Source organism: Alexandromys fortis, unplaced genomic scaffold (assembly GCF_014885135.2).
Source record: "Alexandromys fortis isolate MF-2015 unplaced genomic scaffold, M_Fortis_MF-2015_v1.1 scaffold_54, whole genome shotgun sequence".
In the NCBI taxonomy this organism is placed as follows: Eukaryota; Metazoa; Chordata; class Mammalia; order Rodentia; family Cricetidae; genus Alexandromys; species Alexandromys fortis.
In genome coordinates, this window is record NW_026067958.1 from 10,784,243 (window position 1) to 10,811,510 (window position 27,268).

At 42.6% G+C, this 27,268-nt stretch overlaps 1 protein-coding gene across 4 annotated transcripts in view; it reads right to left on the bottom strand.

The window, feature by feature from the left end:
* Positions 1-8,459, bottom strand: part of Mpp7 (MAGUK p55 scaffold protein 7) — a 249,357-nt gene extending 240,898 nt beyond the window's left edge. For 2 of the 4 annotated variants that reach the window (XM_050152715.1, XM_050152711.1), the window contains exon 1: positions 8,061-8,457. The gene's annotated coding sequence lies outside the window, so the exon portion shown is untranslated. Of the gene's footprint in view, positions 1-8,060 lie in introns of all 4 variants that reach the window. The other 2 variants (XM_050152712.1, XM_050152714.1) reach the window with 2 other exon arrangements.
* Positions 8,460-27,268: the final 18,809 nt, after the last annotated feature.

Genomic DNA, 27,268 nt, shown 5'->3' on the forward strand with positions numbered 1-27,268 from the left:
CTTAAAAAAATAAAATCAGAAGAATGCTTCAGACTCTTAAAGAGAAAATGAGAAATTCCCTCAAAAAAAATCGAGGAAAAGACAAACAAAAAATTGGAAGACATCCACAAGAAAGCCAAGAAAAATACAATTAAACATATGAAAGAAACTATTTAAGTCTTGAAAACTAAAATAGAGACAAAAAAAAAAACACAAGCTGAGGAAATTATAGAAACAGAAATCATGAGAACATGATCAGGAACCACAAATGCAAGCATAAACAGCAGAATACAAGAGATGGAAGAGAGAATTTCAAACACTGAAGATACAGTAGAGGAAATAGACTCATCAGTCAAAGAAAACATTAAATCTAACATAATCTTAACACAAAATATGCAGAAAATATAAGACAACATGAAAAGACTAAACCTAAGAATAAAAGGTATAAAAGAACTCACCAAGGCCAACTGACCTGGGTCTGAAAAAGCCTGGGTTAAAACAGGTCTCACTGAACATAGCGGACAATGAGGACTACTGAGACATCAAGAACAATGGCAATGGGTTTTTGATCCTATTGCATGTATTGGCTTTGTGGGAGCCTAGGCTGTTTGGATGCTCACCTTAGGAGACCTGGACGGAGGAGGGTTTTCCTTGGACTTCCCACGGGACGGAGAGCCCTGATTGCTCTTTGGGCTGACGAGGGAGGGGGACTTGATTGGGGGAGGGGGAGGGAAAGGGGAGGCGGAGGTGGGGAAGAGACAGAAATATTTAATAAATAAATAAATAAAAGAAAAAAAGAAAAAAAAGAAAACAGGCTGCCAGGTGTGAAGAATATAGCAGCAAGTGAAAGACAGAAGGCCTCTGAGATCTGGGAATGCAGCTCCTGCAGACAAAATGACCCGGTAAAAAGCATCAGGCATGAACTGGGACTCACCTTCCTGAGAATAAGCAAGTAGATAATGTCAAATGAAAATTCTTTCCAAAAGTAAAATATTTCCAAAAGGTATGGTGTTTGGGGAACTATAAAGAGATATTAACAAGTTGACCTGACTTGACTGGAAATTTTAACTCAGCACTGCCAAACATCTAACAAATTAAATGCAAAATGTGTGGCACAGTTTCCTAGTGAAAAGCAACACAGGAGGCATTCACCTTTCTAGATGTCTCTCTACAATCATCTGTCAATCATCCATCCACCCATCCTTCCAGCCATCTATCCGCCTGCAAACTGCAGTAGCATTTAAAGCAAAAATGTGGAATTGGAACAGGAACAGAGCAGAAAAACACAGAGAACTCAAAGACAGGTGAGGGGAGATATGTCTCTTAGTATAGGACAAAATTACCATCACCACCCTCTAGACAATTTAATGAAGAAAATTAATCTTGACACTTTTTTAAATGTAAAAACGTGCCTTTTTTAAAGGGAAGATATTTTCTAAACAAGATGGGAGGAAGTGAAAATAGATGGATAACAAAATGACAATTTTGTTCAGAACAGAATTTTGAAGAAAAAAACTTTAATGTAAAATAAAACTTTTTTTGACAGTATTAGGGATCAGGCTTCAGGGGGAAAGACACTGGAAACATCTAGATCAAAGGAGAGAGTGATTTTTATAAGTTAGGACAGTGAATCCTGTAGAAAAATCATTTAAAAAAATGCTCAAATCAAAAAGAAGGAAGGGAATCCAATAGGGTTAACAAGCATATGATAGAACACATGGCTGTTAGCAATAAGAGTGTTAGTATGTCCCTCTGTGTCTGGATGGCTCCACCTGTTGCACTGGATTGGAAAAAATTATGAAGTCAGAAAATATGAAACTCCAGCAAGAATGTGGAGTGAGCCTGAATAGTCATGGCAGGTCATAAGCCAACAGTGCTTCCAAACAAGGCATTCCTCACCTACAGAGTCAGCGGGAACAGAGACGCATGACCAGGAATCGGTGAGAAGAGGAAGCAAGCAAGTGACACAGTCATGAGCAGTGCTGATGGCATGCCATGATAGCGTGCAGTAACTGAGTGCCAACTCAGAGAAGGGAAGAGAAGCCCAAGAGGAACCATTTCTTCAGCTAACCAACAGCTACCAGTTGCTGTACCCCATGCTGGGAGTCCCAGGATCAAAGGTGACATCCTTGATCTCAGAGTGTACAATCTGATGCCGGAAACCATGACAAAAGTAAGCGTTATGGCAACTGTCAAAAATAAATAAAAACAAGGGAATGTGACAGTCATAAAGAAAGGGATTCTATTTTGTAGAAGATCACTAAAGAGATGGTGGTGCCCAGATCTGCAGAAAGAAATGAATCAGGCATGTGACAAATGGAGGCTCTAAGAACTGCATTCAAGGTCCCAAACTGCTACAGGTAGGCAGTGTCAAAGAGGTGACCACCAGGCACATTCCGTAATTTATTTGACTCATGAACAAACTTAAAAACCCCATTATTGCCAGCTTGGTGGCACATGCCTGTGATCCCAGCATTTGGAGAAACTGAACATATGGCTAGAACATTCCAGGACAGCATCAAAACAGTGGGGACGTTGAAGACAGAGCTGTGCAAGCATGCGGTCCTGAGTTCAATCCCAGCACTCATGTAAAAAAGCTAGTTGTGCAGGCCCTCCATGACGCAGGTGGAGATAGGCTGGCTGGCCATCTACTAGGTAAGCCCTAGACCAGTAAGAGACCACTCAAAACACAAGGTGTGTGGCTCCTGAGGAACCACACCCATGATTGTCCTTTGGATACACATACACACAAGCACGTGAACAGACATATGTATTCATGAACAGACAAAATCACACACACATAAAGCATAAAGAGACCATCACTTTTAAAAAATATGATAAAACAAAACTTACTGAATTAAGCACTGACCAGAAGGCTTAGTATGAGAGTCCAAACTACTCTTACAAATTAATTCAACCTTGGAGAGAGGCACCCTTAATACAAATATTTTACATCTCAAAAATTGTTCCTTGATGCTGGGAGAAAGAAGCTGAGTCAAGGAGTCGCCATGATTCTCCCACGCCAGACAGACGCAGTTAAGATCCTCCCTGAAAAAGGGGAAATGATGGAGGAAGGACATTGGATAATTATAATAAAGAAACTGCTTTGGCCCATTTTATTGGTTAGAACATAGGTGGGAGGAGTAAACAGAAGAGAATGCTGGGAGAAAGAAGCTGAGTCAAGGAGTCGCCATGATTCTCCCACGCCAGACAGACGCAGGTTAAGATCCTCCCTGGTAAGCCACCTCGTGGGCTACACAGAATATTAGAAATGGGTTAGAACAATATGTAAGAGCTATCCAATAAGAGGCTACAGATAACGGGCCAGGCAGTGTTTAAAAAAAACTGTTCCTTTATTCCACAACAGTAATTGAGTTCATATACTATTTCCCAGTGTGGTGCAGGGAAGTGAGGATAAATATAAAATCCCCTTGTCTGTAAGGATCTCCCTTTAATTTATAAAATTGGGACTCTCACTGTTTCAAACCCTAGCTGATTTCTGTTATTACAAGCCAACCGTATTGCATGCTTATCACGGGGCCAAGCACAATGCTAGGAGCATAAAAGTCTATTTGATACCAATATTGTAATGCCAGTATTTACACTTCAGGTAAATAACAGAGGACATGGCAGGGCCACTGCATCATGAACTCACAGCAGCTGCTGAGGCCCTCAAAGACATGTCCAAGATCAAGCCAGTCAGCACTCCACCATGAGTAGGGGAGGGGCCCACAAGGACCCACTCCCAAGTGAGGAGTTTTTGACAGGTGAAGGGCTGCCAAGAGACCAAAGGGAGACTCCATTTTCTTCAGGGCTATGGCCCCTGGTAGGTTGCCAGTGTAAAATCTCATACCCATGCACATCTAGGCAGCACTAATTGGACTAAATAGGAAGGAGGAAGGGGAAATATAAATGAGGTTGGGAGGAGGATGTGTTGTGGAGGGCAAGCCAAGAGGAGTTAGAAAGGGGAAATGGGGATGTGAATGGTTTAAGTGCATTATGTTCATGGATGAAAATACCAAATGGTGTGTGTGTGTGTGTGTGATTTGCCTGAAGCACTAACTTAGGAAGGGGTAAAGATTACATTCAGATCAGCCTTTCAAGCCCCAAAGGCAGTATCAACAATGACGCTTGTATCTCCTCCTAGGACTCATAAAATAGTTTTCACATGTCAGCAGCATCGCATAAACTTGGAAATGACCAGAACTACAAGAAGCAGGGATCAAATCAGACACTCTGGAATAGGGCAGCGGGCCACATTTTCACAGTCCACAAAGGTTTGAGAATCACTAGCCTACATTTTGTGTTGAGGGTGAAATGATCACCATTTTGAAAAAACCCTAAATGTAGGGTTCTGACCTAGTTTAAATGACTATAAATATTTCAAAACAATGTCAATTGATTTCCTCGATACCCACAGCCCCCAAAGTCTCATCAGCTTCTCTCCCAAACCTGAAAAAAGGGCCTAATCTGTATTTTGACTATGGCACATTTAAAAAAAATTTTTAAAAAAATTTAAAAAAGGGACAAATCAGAGTTCAGTGAATCACTGAGAGGGCTCAGTGGGTAAGGGTGTTTGCCACCAAACCTGAGTTTGATTCCTGGAACCCATGTGGATAAGCAGTTGTCCTTTAACTTCTGTCCCTCACTGTGGCAAGTATATGCATGCATGTGCACATGCAACAGATGAACATACAAGTGTAATTTTAAAAATTAAGACAACCCAGCCCTGGAAAAAACTCAGCCAGGCACAATCGCGCCTCTCACCTGTGCATCTCCCCATCTCAGGATCCAGTCAAGTGTGGGTCAGAAGAGGAGCACAAACAGACTTCCATCATCATTCCTTAAACAACAAAGCCTAGCAGCTACTCGGGTGCCCTCTGTGCTGTAACAGGAAAGGATCTGCAGTCCTTGTCATCTAGAGATGGTTCAAAGCATGCGGGCTACACACAAGTACAGGTCATTTTGTACCTAGAACTTGAGCATCCAGCCTTAGATTAGGGGGTATTGGTACCAAGTGTGGGTGAGGGGGTCCCCAGGGAAGAGACCAGATACTCTGTACTCTCCTAGGGACCGAGTTAAATTTAAATACACTACATCAAAAGACATATTAGGAAGAAATTAAGCAATACAGTCAGTGGAAGCATGGTAAATCTGGCTCATGGCTCCATAATCCTTTTAAGCCTGAGTTCAACTCCAAATCTTGATAACAAACTTCCATTTGCCAAAAAAGAAGTCACAACCCTCAAAACTAACTGATTCTTGACATTCAGACTTCTCTACCTACAGATACAGGAAAACCCTTTCCAAGAGATTTTAAGTCACAGAGTCAACTAACAATGTGGCTTTTCCTGCCCTTCACTGATGGAGGAAGGACATTGGTTAATTATAATAAAGAAACTGCCTCGGCCCTCATAGGACAGAAAATTAGGTAGGCGGAGTAGACAGAAGAGAATTCTGGGAGAAAGAAGCTTAGTGAAGGAGTCGCCATGATTCTCCCGCTCCAGACAGACACAGGTTAAGATCCTCCCTGGTAAGCCAGCTCGTGGGCTACACAGAATATTAGAAATGGGTTAGAACAATATGTAAGAGCTAGCCAATAAGAAGCTGGAACTTATGGGCCAGGCAGTGTTTGAAAGAATACAGTTTCCGTGTAATTATTTCTGGGCATAAGCTAGCCATGCGGGCGGCCGGGTGCCGGGGACGCAGCCCTGCTGCTCTTAATTCAACACTTCACAGCTCCCCAGTGCTGCTGCTCTTCTCTGTGACCAGTCTACATTCCTAACCTGAGCAGCACAAGTGCATGCCCTGTGAAGTTCACCTGCTATCAATGTGCTTCTCAAAATGAAGACTCTGAGTTAGAAGGCCAAGCACCCACCATAGGCAAATGGACACTGCTTAAAGCTGTCCGTATACATTCCCAGCTCATTAGCTTGAGAAAGCTCAAGATTCCACTCATTCCAAACATTGAAGCTGAGTGTAAAGAAGGCTGGTGTTGGAGAGACTAGGCTGGTCTACATAGCGAGAGCCTATAGGGGAAAAAAACAAAACTGAAAACATAGTCAAAGACTGGAGCACACCTAACCTAAGTCTGGCCCTTAGAGAGCCTTAAACTGACGGCAGTGTGGGTTAGCCTGGATGCTGCTTCAAAAGGGAAACGCACTCTATGCAGCTGACTCCAGGGCATCTTTTACCACTTACAACTGCTCACCCTCCGGTGCCCACATATCCCAGGGCCTGGCAGTGCTCCCAAGAGCCTCCTTCCCCTGAGAGTGGGAGCCTGTTTACCCTCCCACTCCCAAATCCCCATCATTACAGCAGAGGTGATACCCTAGATACTATAGAGCAGGTCAGTAAGTTATAACAAAATGTAGTATGCCTGTAATACAGCACAGTGTGTTACATAAAACACAAAAAGGATTACTTCATAAGAACAATTCCATTTAATAATTCATGAGATGTTTCAATGTTCTTAATTCCTTTAACAAAACCTAACAATCTTCTAGAGTTCCCCAAGCCATGACATCACCCCATAGTGGCTACGTAAATTCCTATGCTTGAATTATTCTAATAAAAAAATTATTGCTACATTTTTAATCCTTCCACAAATGTAAAAACTTTGCTCAAAGTCATCTTATAATCAATATCCATCAAAATGCATCCTCATTCTTTCAGACCAATTCACAAAACTTCTGAAAGACACGGCTAAGTTAGATGTGCAGTGGAAAACTAGTGGATTTGCAAAGACCTCTCCCCAAAATATTTCAATAGACTCTCATGAAGCACTATCAGATTTATTATTATTATTATTATTATTATTATTATTATTACCTGTGTGGAAAATTACCTTTCTGGGAACTTTCAAACTATCTTAGTAGCTGCCTAGAAAAACTAAAAGAAGGTATTTCTTGAAAATGACCATCTCTGATCCTGTACTGTGCTTGATAAATTCAAGTCTTACTCAGATCTCAGATAAAGTGCTAGTTAAGTGTCCGCGCTATAGTTTCTTTCATCACAAGAGCTTTCCGTTCTTGTGACTGTAAAACGGGCATTTTCTGCACAGTTGTCCCCGGGGAAAAATAACTGGCAAGTGCTGTGAGCTTTATGAACACACCTAAGGGAACCTGTGTGCACCTGGGCAAGGAGAAGGCACTTCAAAGGCATCACTGCGCACAGACGCTAGCCTTCTAAACCTCAGTGGGCGGTATCATTTCACCTGTGGGCAGATGGCATGCTGGGCAGGCTAAAGAAAAGTTAACAGTCACTCAAGGTACTTTTTCCAAGACCATTTTAATCACGTATTGAATTGCCTAGGATGTGTCTGACAAGTGTTCAAGCAGCAGGTGCAGTCCTGTAGCCTAAAGTCCACAGACTGCTTTTTAAAAGGCTTTTCTGTTTCACTGCTGTTGGTTGAAGAAGGAGGGGAAGAAAAAGGAAAAGAAAGAAGGGAAAGGGAGAGAGAGGGAGAGAGAGGGAAGGAGGAACTTGGGGGAAAACCACAATTTCACTCCCATCCGTGGCATGACAGCGGCAGGTCCACCCCCACAGTACTCTCGAACCCGCACCGGCACCATCTGAACACTCCTCCCCCATTCCTTTCACCCTTCCCTCCCCACTTCAGCCCAGATAAAGGTGAGTCACCAGTCACAGTGCTGGGTCTACTTGTCACTTAGGTAAACGTTCCCAAACAGATTCTCGAAAAAAAGGCTACTTTAAGTAAAAGAGCAAATAACATCGCGGTGAACTCCGTGAACTCGCAATGCCTAGAGTCTAATAAACCTGAATTAAACAGGACTCAAGTAAAGACGTCTTCTGGCCGAAGGAGATAAAAAAGCCTTTTTACTACTTAGCAGGTCCTTGTCCCCCGCAGTCTCATCTCCCGCAGGTCTTCCCGCCTTGGCTCAGCTGCCGCGTCCCGCAGCGCCCCACAGTCCAAGGATCCGCCCGCGCCTGCACCCCCTCCTCTGCCCGCCTCTCCGCAAGGTGCTAGCGCGAGGCGCCTGGAGGCCGGCGGCGGTTTCAGAGAGCGCAGCCGCAGGAGCCGGGACTGCGAGAGGCGCCGCTGTCCACCGGCCCCTTACCTGCTCTGCTAAGCTCCGTAGCTCAGGATCTGAGATAATCAGGAGGCTGATCCGATCCGCCGCCGCTGCAGTCAACGACGCTCAGCTCCGTAGCTCGGGATCTAAGGACAATCGGGAAGCTGATCCGACCCGCCGCCGCCGCCGCCGCCGCAGAGCAGGACGAACCAGCCCACAGCACCCCCCGCACCTCACACCCCGGTCCCGTCCCGGGGGTGGAGCTTCGAGGGGGCGGGGTCATGTGGGGCGGGCTTCGAGGGGCGGAGTCTAGTTGGGTGGAATCTTGGAAGGGCGGGGTCTATGGGCCCGTCGGCCGAGAGCCGCAAAAGCTGTGGGTCAAGACTGTTCAAGGACTGCCTACAATAAGGTCGTCTCAGAGATCCCTCATTGGTTGGCAAGGGCAAGCAGAACAGAGCCCTGATTGGTAGCAGCACTGTAGCTCCTCCTCTCCGTCCCTTCCCGCCCCGCCCCGCCCCGCTGCTCTTTTTGCCCTTGTCTTCTCAAGCCTAGGTGGCTGGCAGCAGAAGGCGGTGCAGTGGGGAAGCTAGCAATCTAAGAAGAGAACTCTCTGGATGCAGGGTTCCCTGAGCAGGGGATGAGTTCCTACCATCTTGTTTTTTTGTGAGACCTTTTGTTGAATACCATCTCATCTTCAATATCATATTAATTTATTGAGGTCGCTGGGATTTATTTTAAATGCTGAATAAAATTCAGAAAGATGTGAGACAGCAAAGAAGTCATGGATGTTTTCACCTTTGGTGAGAGTAGAAGTGAGTTTCTTAATGCTTGTCTGTGTTCATAGAAAGTAGGCATTACTTTCCTAGTTCTTCATAAAAACAAACTTTAAAAAAAATAGAAAATAGATAAGGAAGGAAAATAAACTTAGGAAATATGCAAGGGGTGAGTTTTTCCATGATGGAGGAAAATACAATCTCTACACTCTTCCGTCTCTTGAAGCAGTTCACAGGATGACTGAGGTGTATCTATCCTTCCGATATACTTATGCAACACATAAAATAACATGTAAGTAGAATTATTACAGCAGGACTCAGTGACACAAAGAATTTTGTACTTAATAAATATTTGGCCAAAAAGGAAGAAAAATGACATAGAATTTTGGGTGATAGAGTGGAAAAGCTCAGCTGGTGGAAGAAATAAGAAAATAAGAGTGCCGTGATGTGACAAACTTTGAACATTAAAAGCCAAAGGAGGCAGGGGCTGGGGTTAGGGATCAATGGCCTGTGGCTAATCCAAGTAATGGGAAGGATGCGCACACATGTCCAGCCAGGCTGAGGTGTGACACATAGTCCACCCTGGAATTCTCTCAATCTCACAAATTCTGAAACAGGCCATAGGATATTAGGTATTTCTTTCAACAGCTTGATGAACTACATAATAGTGAGAACAAATGGAGGTGGATAAAACTCTCATTTTTTTTGTTTTTGTTTTTGGTTTGTTTTACACTAATGGGGAGATCCAGAAGCCAAAACCAAAGGCTCAGAGGGGAGCCAGTTTTCTCTGCAAATCTGCTTCGCTGCCCAGTTTCAAGCCTCTGCTCTCCACAATTCTTCTGTCAGCTGGCCTCCCTCTCTGAAGAGCGCCTCTCCTGGAAGACTTAATGAATGTGAGTGAATAAATACACTGCTGCCACACAGTGAGACCATTGTGACATCACCAAATACTGGTGGGATGGATGGCAGAGGATGCCATTGTCCCTTCAGCAGAAACCTTGGAGGAAGAGATCTGACCCAGCATGAGACAATTTGGTAACTTTTCTGATGGTTCATAAGCAATAAAAAATATTGTAGTCATTTTATTCCCCAATTATAGAACTTAAAGGTGAATAGCAACATTTTGGTCAACACTAGCTTCCTTCAAAATAAGCCATGGAGGTGTGTCTAGGTGTCTGGGGTCCCTTGGTTTGATCTCAAGCCCTGCAAAACAAAACAAACAAAATCCACACTTTGTTGCAAGGAGGGGCTGCTTGTTTGTCCCAGCTGCCCAGCTAGCTTAGCCCCAAAATAACCACGCAGAAACTGTATTAATAAATCACTGCTTGGCCCATTAGCTCTAGTTCCTTATTGACTAATTCTTACATCTTAACTTAACCCATTTCTATTAATCTGTGTATTGCCATGTGGCAGTGGCATACTGGGTAAAATTTCCAGCATCTGTATCTGGTGGATCCATGGCGTCTCTCTGATTCTGCCTCCTTTATCCCAGCATGCCATTTAGTTTTCCCTGCCTACGTAAATTTTGCCCTATCAACAGCCCCAAAGCAGTTTCTGTATTAACCAATGAAAGCAACACAAAGGCCGAAGGACCTCCCATACCAACACTTCCCAGCTAGGCAGGCTCTGTCTTCCTCAACAGGAAGAAAATCTGACTTTACATCCCCAGAATCCTCTTTCCAGTTCATAAAGAAAGAAGGAGGAGGAGGAGGATACAGGATTGACACATTCCTATTTGCCCAGTGCTGTTTCCCTGAATGTTTATTCTCTGAGTTGTCCAATGTTGACTGTAGCTTATGTTTTCCTGTATTTTCAGTCATTCTTAGAGACATGAACTTGTGCACATGGCTGCACCTCGCAGGCTCTGGGCATTGCCTCTAGTTTCTTGCAGTACACTTTGTGTGGATTGTTCTTTCTGGTTCCCAAAAAAACAACATAGACATGCCTTCTTCCCATTCACAGAAGAGCAGCCCTGCTGCCCTCTACAGAACCATCTCTCTGTTCTTTCTCCTCAACTCTACCAATGCCTGCATCTTCTCAACTTTAGATAGGTCAGGTCAGGTTCAGACACTCTAAACAATGAGTTACCCTTGCTGTCCTACCAATGTCCCCCTCCAGTGAGATTAGGGATAACATTATAGAAGTCAGAAGACTCACAACATTGCTTCTTCAGAGTAAAATCCAGCTTTACCCCACAGCCCTTCCTCCACCTCTCAGGGTCTTATTGTAAGTGAAGGATGTTTAAAAGTCACCAAGTGACTACATTCCTTTCAAGGTTTGTTTCTGTTCCTTGTTCAGGCAACTTCAGCATTTTACATCTATTTGTCTTTTTGTTGTTTCAGTCAGAATTATGTACATCTTGCTGTGCTGATATGAATCTCTAAAAACATTTCAGTCGATTAACACCAGAACACAGGCTAAAATCTCATTCCCATAAGCCACACTCAAGTGTGGTGCTATTTGAGTATGAGATCCACGGAGTACACACCTCTGCCTGTCAGTCTCAGAGTTAGAGAAGTAGTCTTGGTTGCTACACACGGGTAAGCCAACCTATGTTCTATTTAGAAATTCAAGTTACCTTTTTTTCTTTTCATACAGGTTTTTTAAAAATGTAGTAGCCCAGGCTGACCTCAAACTCATCATGCAGCTGAGGATGATCTTCTGCCTCTACTCCTAAGTGTTGGGATTCCATCTGTAAATATACTACCACACCTAGCTCTTTTTGTTTGGGCTTGTTTTTTTTTTTTTTTTTTTTTTTTTTTTGTGGGAGGGAGTGTATTTTTGTTTGTTGAGAAAGCCTCTTAATATGTAACCCACTGGTGATCTTGAACTGGGCTCAAATAATCCTCCTGCCTCAGCCACTACAGTAGTGGGATTATGTGTTCCACAATGCTCAACCACAGCAATCTTAATTTATATATTTACCAAGGAAGTAGGTTGTCCTTTAACAAAAATAATGCTGCTGCTCATGGCTTGTTTGTCCTGGCTTCTCCCTGAGACACATCCATAAAGCTCTATGCACTCCAGTTAGGACACTAAGAACAGTTCTTTGGAGTCCAGTATGCTGGACCAACTAGTTCATTGGAGTTACTTATTGGAGCACAGGTGACTTAAAGCAGCTTCATCATCATAAAACCCACACCAGCTCGATCTGCATCCCTAGAGTCTATCTCCAGTTGGGAGTATCTAGCAACATCTAAGGGAGTCTACTCCAGCAGCCATTGTGTCCGTTGGGGAGAGAGGTGCTAACTTGTGTTGTGTCTTTCTGAGCTTCCTAGGACTTGCAAATTTCCTTTACTTCCTGAATCTTAGTCCTGGCTCCTAGGAGGGAACTTTTAAATTCAGAAGAAACAGCTGCATACCATATTTGGCTTTGAATCTATCACAAGGCTTTCTCCCTCACTTTTATTAGATGTTGTTTGTTTGTTTAGTGTGTGTGCAAAAGTGGAGGACAGAAGACAACTTGTTACCACTAAGCCATCTTGCCAACTTCTTCACTCTATGCACTTACCTATCCCTTGTCTAAACACATGACTCTCCTCTCTTTGCTTGGTGAGGTCCCCTGGAAGTGCCTTTATCACACTCTCCCTTGTTGACTTGACCACATTAGACTAGGTTGACCTAGTAGGGTTTGACTGTTGGAAACTGTCCTTAAGAACAAGTTCTTGAAAGCAAGCATAGTAGCACATGGCTTTAGTACCAGCACTCGGTAGACAGAGGCAAGAAGATGGCAACTTTAAGGCCAGCTTGGACACATAGCTACACTTTGTTTTTAAAACAAGAGTAAACAAAACCAACAAATTAGATTGAGAGATTTGTGCTGTTTATAGAATGAGAATGAGACACATCAGTCTAAACTTTTGGCAGCCCCTGGAGTTCATGATTCTTATTTCTATTTAGCAACTCTTCAGAAATTGTACATTTTGCAACCTGCTGTTTCTGTTAGAACATCTGTGTGTCAACTGACATCTAACAGCCCTGAGAAGATGGGGTTAAGAAAGACAGCTGGGGCCTAAGCCACAGACCTCTACAAGACTATGCCAGGGAACTCCACAGGAGCAGGCCCAAGCCAGGGACGTCTGTGGGAACAGGCCTGAGACAGTGATCTCAGCCAGAGCAGGCTCAAAGCATCAACCTCCACGCAACATCCTCCAGAGCAGGCCCAAAGCAGTGACCTCCATAGGGATAGACCTCAGCTGGAGCAGGCCTGAGGCAGCAACCTTCACAGGAGCAGGTACAAGGGAGCAATTGCCAAGGAAGCAGGCCCAAGCCAGGGACATCTGTTGGAACAGGTCTGAGCCAGCAACCTCAGCTGGAGCAGGCCCGAGGCAGCAACCTTCACAGGAGCAGGTACAAGAGAACCACTGCTGGGGGAGCAGGCCCCAGTCAGAAACCTCCAAAGGAGCAGGCCTGAGCCAACAACATCTGCTGGAGAAGGCCCAAGCCAGTGACCTTTGCACAAGCAGGCCCAAGGCAGTAAACTCAGTGGGAGCAGAAGAAAGAGAAGTCCAACTCAAAAGTCCAGAAAATATATTCAACAAAATAATTAAAAAAAAAAAAACCTTTCCCATCCTAAAGAAAAATATACCTATGAAGATGCAAGAAGGTTACAGAACACCAAATAGACTGGATCAAAAAAAAAAAAATAGTCCCCTTGTGACATAATACTCAAACACTAAACATACAAAATAAAGAAAGATTTTAAGAACTGCAAAGGAAAAAGGCCAAGTAACATATAAAGGTAGACCTATCAGAATTACACCTGACTTCTCAGTGGAAACAATGAAAGCCGGAAGGTGCTGATGAAATTCTCTTGCCAATAGGACTGTCTTGGGAGGGGAACCTGTAGGAGATGACTAGGTCATGGTCAGGAGACAATCACTGCCAGGAGTGAGCTAAGCTGTTATTACAGGACTGGGTTAGCTAAAAAAAAAAATAAATAAATAAATAAAAATAAAAAAATTAAAAAAAAGTTCAGTTTCCCTGGCTCCTCCCACTCCTGCTCTTCATGGACCTTGCACTTTGTGAAGCACTCCCCCTGTTAAAACACAGCACAGACGTGTTGCCAGTGGCTGCTCGTTCATTACAGGTCACCCAGACCTGAAATAATCACACAGAAACTATATTATTTGCAATACTTTCGAGCCAGTAGCTTAAGTGTATTGCTAGCTAGCTCTTATATCTTAAATTAACACATTTCTATTAATCTGTGTATCACCACATAGTTGTGGCCTACCGGGAAGGTTCTGTCCAGGTCTGTCTCCTGCGTCTGTCTCTTGCTGTGGCTTCATGGCTTCTCCTTACTCTGCCTACTCTTTTCTCCTCTATCTGCTTAGAACTCCAGCCTTGCCCTATTCTGCTAAGCCACTGTCTGAAACAGTTTTACTCATTAACCAATAAAAGCAGTACACAGACAAAAGGACTTACCACACCATTTCCCCTTTCTATTCAGATAAAAAGGTTTTACTTTTAACATAGTAAAGTTACATATAACAAAACAGTGATCAAGCAAGGGTTATAGTTAAAACACTTATACCTACTTTAATCTTTTATCTTAACTAAGAAAAAGTATAACTATAACTACTTATTCTTCAACTCTATCAAAGACTCTAGAAAGATATATTACCTAAGTTAAGAGGAATTGCATTGTAAGCAACCTCCAATACTCTAGGATTGACAGAGACATCTCACTGCCTGGACAGTCACCCACATTCTTCTGTAACAGTGGGGCATCCATCTTTAGCCTACAGGCCCATGGTATTCAGAAGAATTTTCCATGAAACAGGAAATTTCAAAGACATTTCTGCCTGTATTGGCAGTTTGTCAGTCACTCTCTTCTGTGCCCTGTAGAATTTCTGGCAGACTCTTTCATGAAGCAGGATCCCTGAAGTACTGTCTCACCTTTAGCCAAGTTCATCAGTTAACCACTTTGAAGATTAAGCCATTGCCTTGGTCTGCAGGAAACAAACTTAAATCTCATTTATCTTTAAAAATAAAACAACAACAAAAACTTAAAATCATGTCTTGATGGCATAAGTCTATAATCCCAATGGCTTGGGAGACTACTGGCTGGAAGTTCGAGGCCTGCCTATACTACCTTTATATTCAGGAGAACAGCTTACCTAAGCTGCCTCAAATTTCTAAAGGATGATGTTTATGGGTGCATGCCAGTGGCAGAATTATTGCCATGCTTAAGTCACTGGGTTACATGCTGGTGCCCACTAGCCCAGATCAAATTCTGGTATAGTTGAGAGCACTTTCACATGTCACCCAAAACACACAACACTGCTAGCCATAATCACTGTGTACAGCCAAACAAGAAACATAGAATCTTAACACATATGATGGTGGTGAGACTTGGTACTCTGAAAGACCGGCACCAATGGAAAGGTGTGCACTTACGAGTTAAGTAATGAGGAGCTTGTGTTTAATTAGGCTGGGTTGCCTCTGTGCTCTCGGCCTGGAGATCCCAGTGGAGCACAGCAGGCAAAGTCACTCCTGAGCTATTTGGCTTTCCTCAGAAACAGCCTTGACTACATCATCATTAATTAATTAATGCTGACCTAGACATCAGAAGCTTCCAATTGACTCTCCACTTAAAAGCTAAGTACCTCCTTGCTCTACACAGAGGACTGGGAACTTTGGCCTTGGCAAAACAGCCATAAAACTACAAGGCAGGGGGAGGGCAAACTTCTGATACTTGTGAGTTTAGGTTCAAAAATATTTAAGATGGTTCCATGTACCACAAAAATGAATAGTGATCTATTTAATACCGACTGTAGAATACACATGATGCTGCTAAAAAATTGACTAAAGAAGCTAGGTCTGGTCGCACACATCTGTAATCTTAGCACTTGGGAGGCCAAGCAGGTGTGTTATGTACATCTACAAAATGCCAAATTAAAACATATTACCTGACCATCTACATGCTGTTGTAGGCGTGTCTGGGCAATGACATCTGCTGCTGGGTCCCACCCAGCTTGTTCATTCTTGCTTGAAAGGAACCATGTGGATTGAGAAATTGCAGGTAGAAATAACAGAGACATAGAAGAAACAAATATAGGATAGAATCATGAGGACTGTCAGTGAGTACTATAGCCTCAAGTTTATTTTTCATAACCATTTTGTACCTTAAACCCAAGGAGAGGGCAAAAATATTTTTTTATCCTGATACAAGGAACAAACAAGAGTTCAAAACATTGAGGAGCAAAACACCCAGTGGCTACACCTTAGGCCAAGCTTCCTGTTATCTAGGAAAGACTTATGGTAACTTCACCTTAAAGGAGCTCAACAAGTTTGAACTCTCTAACCCTAAGTCAAGATGGCGTGGACTCACTTCTATGGGCTCCCACAACATGCTAATAAAACAGATCAGAAAAGGAAGAATATAAACTATTAGCTTGATTAGAACAAAGGCAAAGTGGGAGGCATACCAAGGTTGAGTACTGAGTGACCACTCTAGTTAGACATTAAGGCCAGTGGGGTGATCTGATATCTCAGTATATTGTTGAGGCTGGCTCCTTATTGATAATATGTGCAGAGATTCATCTACCAGCCAGTTCCTCCAGAGATTATGCTGAACAAGCATAAAATATGTGAACATATGAACTCATTTGTCTCCATTTCAAAAACCATGGAAAAGTCCAGCTCACCAGTGCCTGCTTTTAAGTAGGAGCAGGAAGATGGCCTATTTTTCTGCTTAGCAGCACTTGACAGGGTCAGGTGTGACCCTAAGAGTTGCAATTTGCTTACAATCTGCCACACACCATGCCTGGCTCAGTGTCCTCACCCACCCGACCCTACTGTCGCCACTCTAGGTACTTGAGTTTCACCTCCAGTATTAGATCTGTTTTGTTTTGTCTGAGTCAGGGACTTGATGTGTACTGAACTAGATGATTTTGAAGAGTTTACTATTAAAACTTATAGGAATTACTTTAAATTAATATATAATGTAAAGTTATGTTTACTGATTTACACTAATTTCAAATATATATTTTTAATGGAAAAAAGAATTCTGTGTATTAATAGAAAATCTTCTACCTTGAAGTAGCTGTAGTTGCTCTCTGTGTCCCTCAAGTGTGATTAGTTAGGATGCAGTGGCCACTTTCAAGAGTGAGTATGGAAAGGTGAGAAGCAGAGAGGAAGATCGGAGTGAGAAACTGGACTGGCACTACCTTCGATGGATGGCTTAGGAGGCATGCTGTCAGCATGTAGTCTTCCTCCTCAAACCCATGACCGCAGTCTAGTCATGAGACCACCACCAAGTCACAGCAGAGCAATACTCCTCCAAACTAAGAAACTCATAAAAGACCAGAAAATTCTGAGACAACAGTAACCAAGGGAATCCTAAAGAGACACATAACATGAAAATAGGCTGTCATAAACGGGAACCTAGAACAGAAAAGGGATGTCATGGAAATCTGAGGCAATCTGACTGACATGTGGGTTTAAATAAAAGTGTGCCAATGCTGATGCCACGGATTTTAGTAAATATACTATAGAAATGTGAGCTACTTAAGACAGAAAAGAGATTCATGGAGACCTGCATGATCCTGCCAGAAGAAAATGTGTGTCAATGTGTAGACACATCTACAGAGAGCCTACTAAAGTGGACTCAGGGGAAGGTCTGAAGTCTAAAGACCTCGGTGAGGTCCCCACTTTTCTTCCATGCTCTGCCTGAATCACTGGGCTTCATCATTGCTCAAGCTTTGCACCTATCAGGTCCACAATTCAATCTCCTCACAGAGAAAAGCCTGTGGCTTCAGCCTGGGGAGAAATTCATCAGGCCCAAGGGCCTGAGGCAGAATGATCACACCTGTACCTGAGCCTGTGTGTGTGGTTAGCCATTACCACAGAGAAGAGCTGTGGACCCTGAAGGCCCCTTGCATCTGAGGTGCTTAGAATGCACCAGAAGAGAGGGTTATGGGGTGCAATGACACGCCTGAAACACCACCACAGGGGGCAGAGATGGCACACCTGTGACCCACCACAGGGGGTTGAGACCACAAACCTGTGACCCACCACAGGGGCTGAGATGGTGGGGTGTGACCTTGGAGGCCTACCTTGACTTCAAAGAGTGACTGTATTTCAAACCCAATCAAACCAAACAACAAAGATTAATTCTTATTTTTTTAAATTTCTATTGTTTTTTTTAAAAGTATCTTTTCTCATTTTACATAACAATCCCAGTTCCCACTCCTTCCCCAGTTCCCGCTCCCTCCCCTCACCCCACTCCCTTTGACACCTCCCACCCCATTCACTCCTTAGAGAGACTAAGGCTTCCCATGGGGAATTAATTATGTCTTGCACATTGCTTTGAGGCAAGACCAAGGTCTTCCCCACTTTATCTAGGCCGAGTAAGGTATCCCTCCAAGGAAAATGGGTTCCCAAAAAGCCAGTACAAGCAGTAGGGGTAAATCCTGGTCTCACTGCCAGTGGCCCCACAGTCTGCCCCAGGCATACAACATCACCCACATTCAAAGGATCTAGTTTGCTCCTATGCTGTTCCCCCACTGTCAGGCTAAAGTCAGTGGACAGATGACAACAAAGATTAAAAAGAAGGCTTTTTTGACAATTCTTTTTCCCTCACACTTGAGGCTGGACATCCAAAACCAGAGAGTATCTTAGTCACTTTTGCCAACTAGAAAGCCTGCGGGCTGGCTGGGAATCTCTATACATTGTATGAAATAAAAACACTATACACTGTTTCCTATAAAGATGAATTAGATACCACATATCCTCACCACGACTTTTAATCAGTGTGCATTTTATTTAAAACAAAACGAAACTTGTGTCAAATGGGGGAAATCTGAAGTGTTCACTGCTACGCAGCGTGGCAGTAGTCTTGCTAATCCAGGCAGGGAGCTGAGCCAAATGCAGAGCATATAGGAGACAGCAGGGAGGGTTGATGATTTAAAGCTGTGTCAGCCCTTCTGACCTCTGCTAGCCTGTGAAGTGAGTGAACCAGCACAACTTAGGGAAGGCACCTTCCTCAAGATAGCTCATTTGCATTGTTGGAGGCTGTTATCATACACTGCTTTGGTTAGAATGAGAAACTTCACCAACATCTTTGAGGAATTTGTCGCAATAAAAGAACAAATGTGTGATGCTCTGAAGGTAGCAGGACCCGTGCAGTACAGAAACATCATGGCCCCGGCTCTGACTCTGGGTGTCAGGCTCTGAGGAGCAGCAGTTTTGGCAATCTCAAGCCCTTCACACCTCACCATACATACTTTCTCCCCATATAGTGAACTTTCAAACTATTATGGTAATTGCTAGTTTGTTTATCTTGGAATAAAGACTCCAGTTCCTGGCAGCATCCTAGAACTGCAGTTTCCTCAGCCAGAACGAAGGGACTCATGACACCCACCACACAGGAAAGCAAAGCATAGTGCCTGACAGGCAAGAGTCCTCCATGGGTGTTTGGTTGGCGTTTCTTCTTGGCTTGACAAACAGGACACTGGGACTCTTGGTGCAGGTCAGGATTCCTGACAATGGAAGCACTTGTAGGTACACAACTTTGTCTTTCCATATGTTGGGAAGGTTCTCACTTGTCTGACCTTACTCAGTAAAGGCAGAACCAAATATCACATAGCCTCTGTCCCCTCCATCTAATGTGCCTTCCATAATCTAAATGTGCCTTCTACAGTCTGTCCATTATCAATGAACACAGTTCATCACAGACATGGCCACAAACCAATCTGATCTAGCAGCCCCTGAGTTGACACTTTTTCAAATGACTCTAGACTGTGTCAATTGGCAGCTGAAGTTAACTAAGATAATACCCTAAGTCAGCTTTATTATATACTATACTGACTACCATGAGTAAATGTAAATTCTGTGTGTATGTGTGCGCTGTTTGAAACATGGTTTTATTCTGTAGTGTAGGCAGACCTCAAACTTAGAATCAGAAGTTTAAATACTGAAAACAGAAAACATTGGTTAAGGTTTGAACTGAAGTGTCCCCCACCTACCTACCACAGGCTCTTGCTGTGAACACGCAGCTCCTTCCCCACAGCTTGTGACATGAAGATTGTGGTGCTTGTGGGAGGTAGGGTCCAACTAGTAGGGAAGGTCACCAGAAGTGGACCTTTGTAAGTCACACCTCTGCCTCTGATGTGCTCTTTCTGCTTCGTAGTCTGTCACTAAACACCAGCTGACACCACCAGCTTCCATCACCACTGTGGCCATTCTGCCATGCCCTCCATGCCATGAAAGACTGAAATTCTTTGAAACCTTGACACAAAATCAATCTTTTCTCTCTTGAATGGCTCAGGCCTTCAGCCACTGTGATGCAAAGATGAGAAACACAGAGCAAGCTGAAGAGGTTGGGCAACCTCTGTTGCCGGGAGGGGGAATTAGTCTGTATCAGGCAGGGAGGTTTTTACTACCACCTTTCCAGTCACATATGGGTGGCTTCACCTAGAGGGAGTCTGTTCTTGTTTCTGGAGAAAGAGAGTGAGTCATGGCCATGAACTCAAGGGAGAAAAATTGTTGGGACAGAGACTTTTGGAAGTACCTGAGAGAGGACATTCTCTCTGGGATTGTCCATGAAACCTTTGGCAAAAGTGAACTGGATGTGTTGAGAGGACAGTGAAGATGTTAGGAACCAGGAAAGACTCTGGTGGGGAAGGGCCACCACAGTGTGGTGACCTACATTGGCAGGTTGAAAAATATGGGCTGTGGGAGATATTTTAGCTTGAGAGGAAAGCTAATTTTAGGAAAATTAACTTATTGAAGAGGGAAAAGAAAAGAAAAGGAAGGAATGATGGAAGGGTTTGAAAGTGAAATAGTTGAAAGTTTATTTTTTAATTTTATATTTTTTATAATGAAACAAGAAAGATCATTTTAAAGGGCTTCCTAATGAGAAACAAGACTAGACAGTGATCACACTCAAACCACTGCATCTCCTGCATACACATTCTTGCTCTACAAAAGCCTGAAAATTAAGCTAAGAAAGGCAAAAATCCCTTCAGCAGACATGAAAAAAGAAAAACTATGAATTTCACACGATAATACAATTCTATTTATGTCAATCAACTGAGAGTAGAGTGGGTAGGTGTGGGCTTAAAAGGACCTACAAATGGAAAAGATCGCCTTACTCTGGGTTTAGAGTCTCTTGCAAGAATTTCCAAGCCACCTACGACAGGACAATAATCTATTTTTTTTCTGATAAATTTTATGATATCATTAAATACATTTACAATCAAACCATATTGAGCCTTGTCCTAACCCCTATATCTAAGGAGTCCTTTGATCTTTTTGAAATTTTTATCTTACCTGTCTGTAAACCTATATAAGTCACAGCTCAGAAATCACCTTACTAGAACATTCACTACATGGAAGCTCAGTGGATAAACAAGGAACTAGGACATGTTACTTTGAACATTGTAGCTAAAGAGCCACCAAAATCATATATGTAGTTAGCTATTTTTAAGACACTTAAACATGACATTTGTCTTAATTTTTACTTTTTATAATTATTTATATATGTAGTGTGTGTGGAGAGAGAGAAAGAGAGAGAGAGAGAGAGAAAGAGAGAGAGAGAGAGAGCATTGCTGTAACATGTATATAATTTATGTAGAGGTCAGAGAACAACTCAGCCAGGTGGCTCTTTCCTTCCAAACTTGAGGTGAACCCCAGGATCACCTCGGGTTGCCAGGCCTGGTGACAAGCCCTTTACTCCCAAGCCCCCTCACAGACCCAAACAAAACATTCCTGAGAAGTCAGTGCTAACTTCTTCTCACTCTCTCAACATAGTTAAGTCTGTATGAGATCTTTTCCTTGATAAATCCAAATGTTGGTTCATGCTGACTCATTGGCTCCTCCTATAGTTCTGTTCTGCAGTGTGAGGAGATTCTGGCCTCAGCTGCACCAGGGACTCTGAAATGAACCCGTCAGCCTGTAGCAGCTGCAGCTCACTGCCACAAACAGGAAAAGTCAGTGACTCATGTTTACCCACCTCTGTATGTGATCTCACAGTTTCCTTCTGCCCTTGTTTTTCCACCATGGAATCCCCACCAAAACTAGCGTTTCATTTTGCCATACATAAATCACAAGCATGAGAAGCACTGCTGCTTTCAAAATTATGAAATATCCAGGAGGCAACTAATAAAATTCTGGCTCCAGTACTGGAACCACAGCAGCCTGGCTTGCTGGGTCCAATGTCAGGGCACTACATTACACCTTTATCAGTCCTGGGGTTGCGATACTAGGACTTGGATTTAAATGTGGTAAATTCACACCATGATGGTGAGGATACTCCATGAACAAAACAGGAAAAAAGGCAGGAAATCCCTTCTTCACCATTTTTCTGGGATAGCGGCTGCATTTCCCTCTTAGACAGCTATGAAAATCCAACAGTAATGTAGTTGTTGTAATATGAATGTCTGTGTCCCCCTTCCAATTTTCACACTGGCATTTTATGAAAGGTGAGCGTATTGAGGAATAGAGATGCTTTGGAGGTTATAAGTCTTGGGAATCTTCTGAAAGATGCTCTGGATGATTGATTTGTCCCTGCAGCCATGCAACTGGAAAATGTCATCTATGAACCAGGGCACAGGTCTTTCCCAAATACCAAGCCTGTCAGGCCCTTTAGTCTTAAACATCCTAGTTTCCAGAACTGTGGTAAATTAATTTCTGCTGCTTACTCTTCTTTGTGTATGAGTGTGTGTGTATGTGTTTATATGTATCTCTGTGTTTGTGTCTGTGCATGTATACACACATGTATACGCATGCTGTATAAGCCAGAAGAGGGTGTCTGAGCTCCTGGAGCTGGAGTCATAGATATTTGTAACCTGCTCAACATGGGTTCTGAGAACTGAGCCTGGGTCTTCTGCAGGAGTAGTAAGTACTCCTAAATGCTGGGCCATTCTCTGCAGCTCCATTTCTGTTGCTTATAAGCTAACTAGTTTTTGATCTTTTGTTGTAGCACCCTGAAAGGTTTTAGACAATAGCAAACACATATGTACCAGGAATGACTGTAAATAACTGGTTCATGATTTACCTCAACATTTATTATTCAGTAATAGTAATCATAGTAGTGTTATGGTCTTCTTTCACAATCCAATGGAGCCTCAAAATCAAAAAAAATTCAGATGCATAAAATAGAATATACGAGTATATATTGCTGTGATAAAATTCCAAGACAAAGGCAACTTATAGAAGAAAGAATTTATTTTACTTATGGTTCCAGAGGGCTAGACTTTGTTATAATGTGGAATGTGACAGCAGGCAGGCATGGTGAGAGCAGCAAGCTGAGCGCTCACATCTTGAATCACAAGCACAGAGCAGAAAGAGTATACTACAAATGACATGAGTCTTTAACTCTCAAAACCCACATCCAGAGACAGACTTCCTTCAGGAAGGTCACATCTTCTAAGTCTTCTCAAACATTACCACCAACTGAGGATCAAACATTTAAATGCCAAAGAGTATGGGGGGTGGGGACATTTCTCATTCAAACCACTACAGTATGTGGTATCAAGGAAAAAAAAAATATAATCAGACCGTGGACAAAACGTTTAAAAGTATATGATAATGAAGGTATTTATTTTGTTTCAAACTTCAGATCTTACTTTGTTTCATTTGTGTTTTCATTTGGGGGATTTTGTTTGTTTGTTCAAGATAAGGCCTCACTGTATAGCTCTGGCTCCCCTGGAACTCACTATGTAGACCAGGCTGGCCTCATATTCACAGAGTTCCCCTTGCTTCCTTAATTGCTGAGAGTAAAGGTGTGTACCATTACTCCCAGCTAAATTTCCAGACTTTATAGAGCATTTAAGAAATACAACTAGTCTCAACAGTACATATAAGACAGAAGTATCTGTATGCATTTATGCGTGCAACAGTGTATCTGGGGTGGGCTCCATCCTTGTTATCTTTGTTTCTCATAAGCACACTGTGTTTGTTCTAAAGTTCTAATTCAGTGATTGCCCTATTGTTTTCTATTGCATTGGGTTGAACAATTTCCTTTTACAGTATTCTGTTGTCTTTGTGGTATGTGTTGATGTATGCTTGTTATCTTAGCATTTAAAAGACAGAGATGAAAGGATTGCAAGTTAAAGGCCAGTCTTATATCAATATCTTGCCTCAAAAAATAAAACAATACAACTATATTTTACTTATAAAACAATTTCTCATGTTCACTCTAGCCACACAGGAGTTTGAGTAGGCTTTTTTTTTTTAATTTAAAGGTGTTTCTTTAAAAAATATGTCATATGTACACAATAGACTTTTGTGAGCCAAAAAGAAGAATAAAATTTTGTTGTTTGTAGGAAAATGAGTGAGATGCAGATGCTGATGTTTATTGTGGACCATTACTTTAAATAGGCAAAGGTGTGCTACATTTGTTTATGCTGCATTTGTCTAAATATGTAAAGATGTGTTGCTGTTTCACCTTGCCTGCCCAAGCACCTGATTGATCTAATAAAAAGCTGAACAGCTAATAGCTAGGCAGTAGATGGATAGACAGGGTTAGCGGGCAGAGAATAAGTAGAAAGAAGAATTTAGGCTTGCAGAAGAAGAGAGGGGAGAATGAGGGAGAAAGAAAGGGACACACCTGGGGCCAACTGAGCCAGACAGCAGACACTGAGTAGGCAGTGAAAGTAAGACATACAGAATGAAAGACAGGTAAAAAGCCCTGAGGCAAAACATAAATGAAGAGAAACAAGTTAATTTAAGTTCTAAAAAAAAAGCTAGCAAGAAGCAAGTATAAGATAAGGCCGAGCATTCATAACTAATAATAAGTTTCTATATCATGATTTGGGAGCTGGTTGGTGACCCAAAAGAAAGTATGCTACAGATGTTAGGTAAGATAAAAAACACATAGAAAGACAAATCTAACATGATTTTTCTAATGCATGGAATCTACATTTTCAAAAAAGATATGAAAGGAAGAGGGCACTATTCAAGAAAAAAAGATTGAAGGGGGCTAGAGAGGATATGAGGGCTAATCCCATGCTTGTGCAACAAACATTTTATTCACTGACCCCCAAAGCCATGGCCATGGTGGTGCACACCTGTAATCTCAGGAGGCAGAGGCAGGGATATCTCTGTGAGTCTACGAAGTGAGTTCCAGGACAGCTAGAGCTATATAGTGAGACCCGATTTCAAAAAAAGTTAGTACATTATTTATGCATGTGTTTGTGCATGGGTGTATGTATGCCATGGTATTCATGTGGAAGTCAGGGGACAAGTTGTAGGAGTCAGTTTCTTTCTTTTGTCATGTGAGCTCTGGGGACCCAACTCATTTGATCCATCTTAGCAACAAGTACCTTTACCCACTGAACCATATTTCTAGCCCCCAAAACCTGTTCTTAGCCATATAATATAAAATTTAGCACGGAGCTGGCCACGTGGCCACTAACTATCAGTTGAAAGCAGTACTGAAATAAATAATAGAAACATCGGTAGCAGAAATACAGAGAACAGAGAATGGTCTCTACTAGCATTAGTAACATATTTACACAGAACATTCTGGGATGTAGCAATAAAGTTAATTATACAGAACATAATGGGCTCATTCCTCTAGACCTCTGAGGCAACATGAACTTACAGTTTTCCTCATGTGATTGACATTGTGAAAGGGAACACCAAAGGCTGTTGGTAGGTGGTATACTGTGTGGAAGTGTTCTTGAGTCTGTTAAAAAAATCCCTATTCTCATTTTTGTAATCTCATACTGATATTGCTATGTTTCTTTCTGTCCTGCTTCTGCCACCAAAAGACCCATAGGATAGAAATCAGCTCAGCAGAATGAAAATGGCCACTGTTGCCCTGAAGAGTGGCGCTGCTTGGAGTGACTGCCGCTGCTGGTTTTCATTCCTCTCATTTCTGAACACAGTCAGAAATGTTCCACATGGTAGAAGTCCTTCAGGCTTTCTGCAAATATTAATTGCATGGAAATGTGTTAATAAGGTCAAAAAACTTGACAGTCAGCATTTCAGGCTTCACATTAAAAGGGGTGTAGATCTTGAGAAAGGCTTCCACAACAGTGCCAGGTGACAAGGATTGTGAGAGGAACCGTGTCTGGAATTATGGGAATAGAGCCTGTCAGGAGCCATTTCCCCCCTAAAAATCATTACAGAAACCATCACCCTAGGGAGTCTGCAGAGAACCTCACACCCATAATTATGTTCTATTGAGAAAATCTGCCCCTCACCCAATTAACTGTTAATCTTAGCGGAACCCGCCTCACATTCCAGCTATCCAGGGAACCAGGTGTGGCAACTTGTGACTCTTGGCCTACCTGACCGAGCTACGTGACTGGAACCACGCGGCCTGGGAGATCCTGTGCCCTGCCCCCCATTCCTTACCATATATAAACTGTAACCCGTCCCTAATAAATGGAGGCTTTGACAAATCTGCTTGGCCTCCTCTTCTTCTGTCTTAGCTCATTCCCTTCCAGGTAGCGCCCCTCCGTGACCCTGGAATAACTTGATTGCCGGGTGGGTTACAACCCCTAGACTGAGTAGCCCACCCCAACGCAATCGACAGTGGCACCCGAACCAGTGACTCGGAGTACGGTCAGCTATTGGACGACATCGCGCAGTCCCGGGACGACAACAAGAAGAAAAAAGAAGGTTCTGCGGCTGTAGTACTTGGACAGATGGCAGGACGGGAGGTAGGCGCAGGTCACCATAGTCCCACAAGGGGTGAGACAATCACTTTCAAAGGAAGAGAAATTCATACAGGAATGTAAGCATTCACTCAGGGACAGAGGAGTAAGAGTCAAAAACAGAGATTTATGTGTTTGCTTTATATGTTTGCTTGTGGACTCAAAATGGAGTCCCTCGAGATGCGAGAAGTTAGGGTACAATCCACACAGCTCTGCCCGCCAAGCAGGCTGGCTGCTAGGGCTAGAGAGCCTGCCACATGGAGCGAAAGCTGACAGGCAGGTTTGTTATAAAGGAGTCTAGACTCAAAAGGCTGCAGCTGCATTTAGGACAGTAAATATGCTTCTTTTCCATTTTAAAACTCTTGCTTCTTGGTCAAAAATCTTTAGTTTGTAGATGTATAAGTTTATATAACGTAGATTAAGTTCAATATTGTGTTTCTGTAGAAAAAGTTTTAAAGTCAAAGATTGTGATGCATTCAGAGGATTTTTAGAATTGTTTAGGCTATCCTGAGTTTTTATTTCTTTTGTATAAGGTTGGGGATTGTTCTTTTGAGTTCTGTATTGTTCTTTTGAGTTCTGTAAAAAGTTTTGCTATAATTTTAATGAACATTTACATTAAAATCTGTATGTGAGTTCTGTGAGAAATGTTGCTATAATTTTTAATGGACATTTACACTGAATCCGTAAACTGCTTTCAGTGAAATTGTCATTTTTGCTGTGTTTCTTCTGCTTTCGCAAGAAAGTAGGGGATCTTTCAAGATTTAAAGTTCTTATCCGACAAGTTTTCCGTTTGTACGGCCCGCTCTTGGGTGGGAATCGTAATGTTTCAGCTTGAGATTCTTTCTCGCTGCCAGGTGTTGCTTCA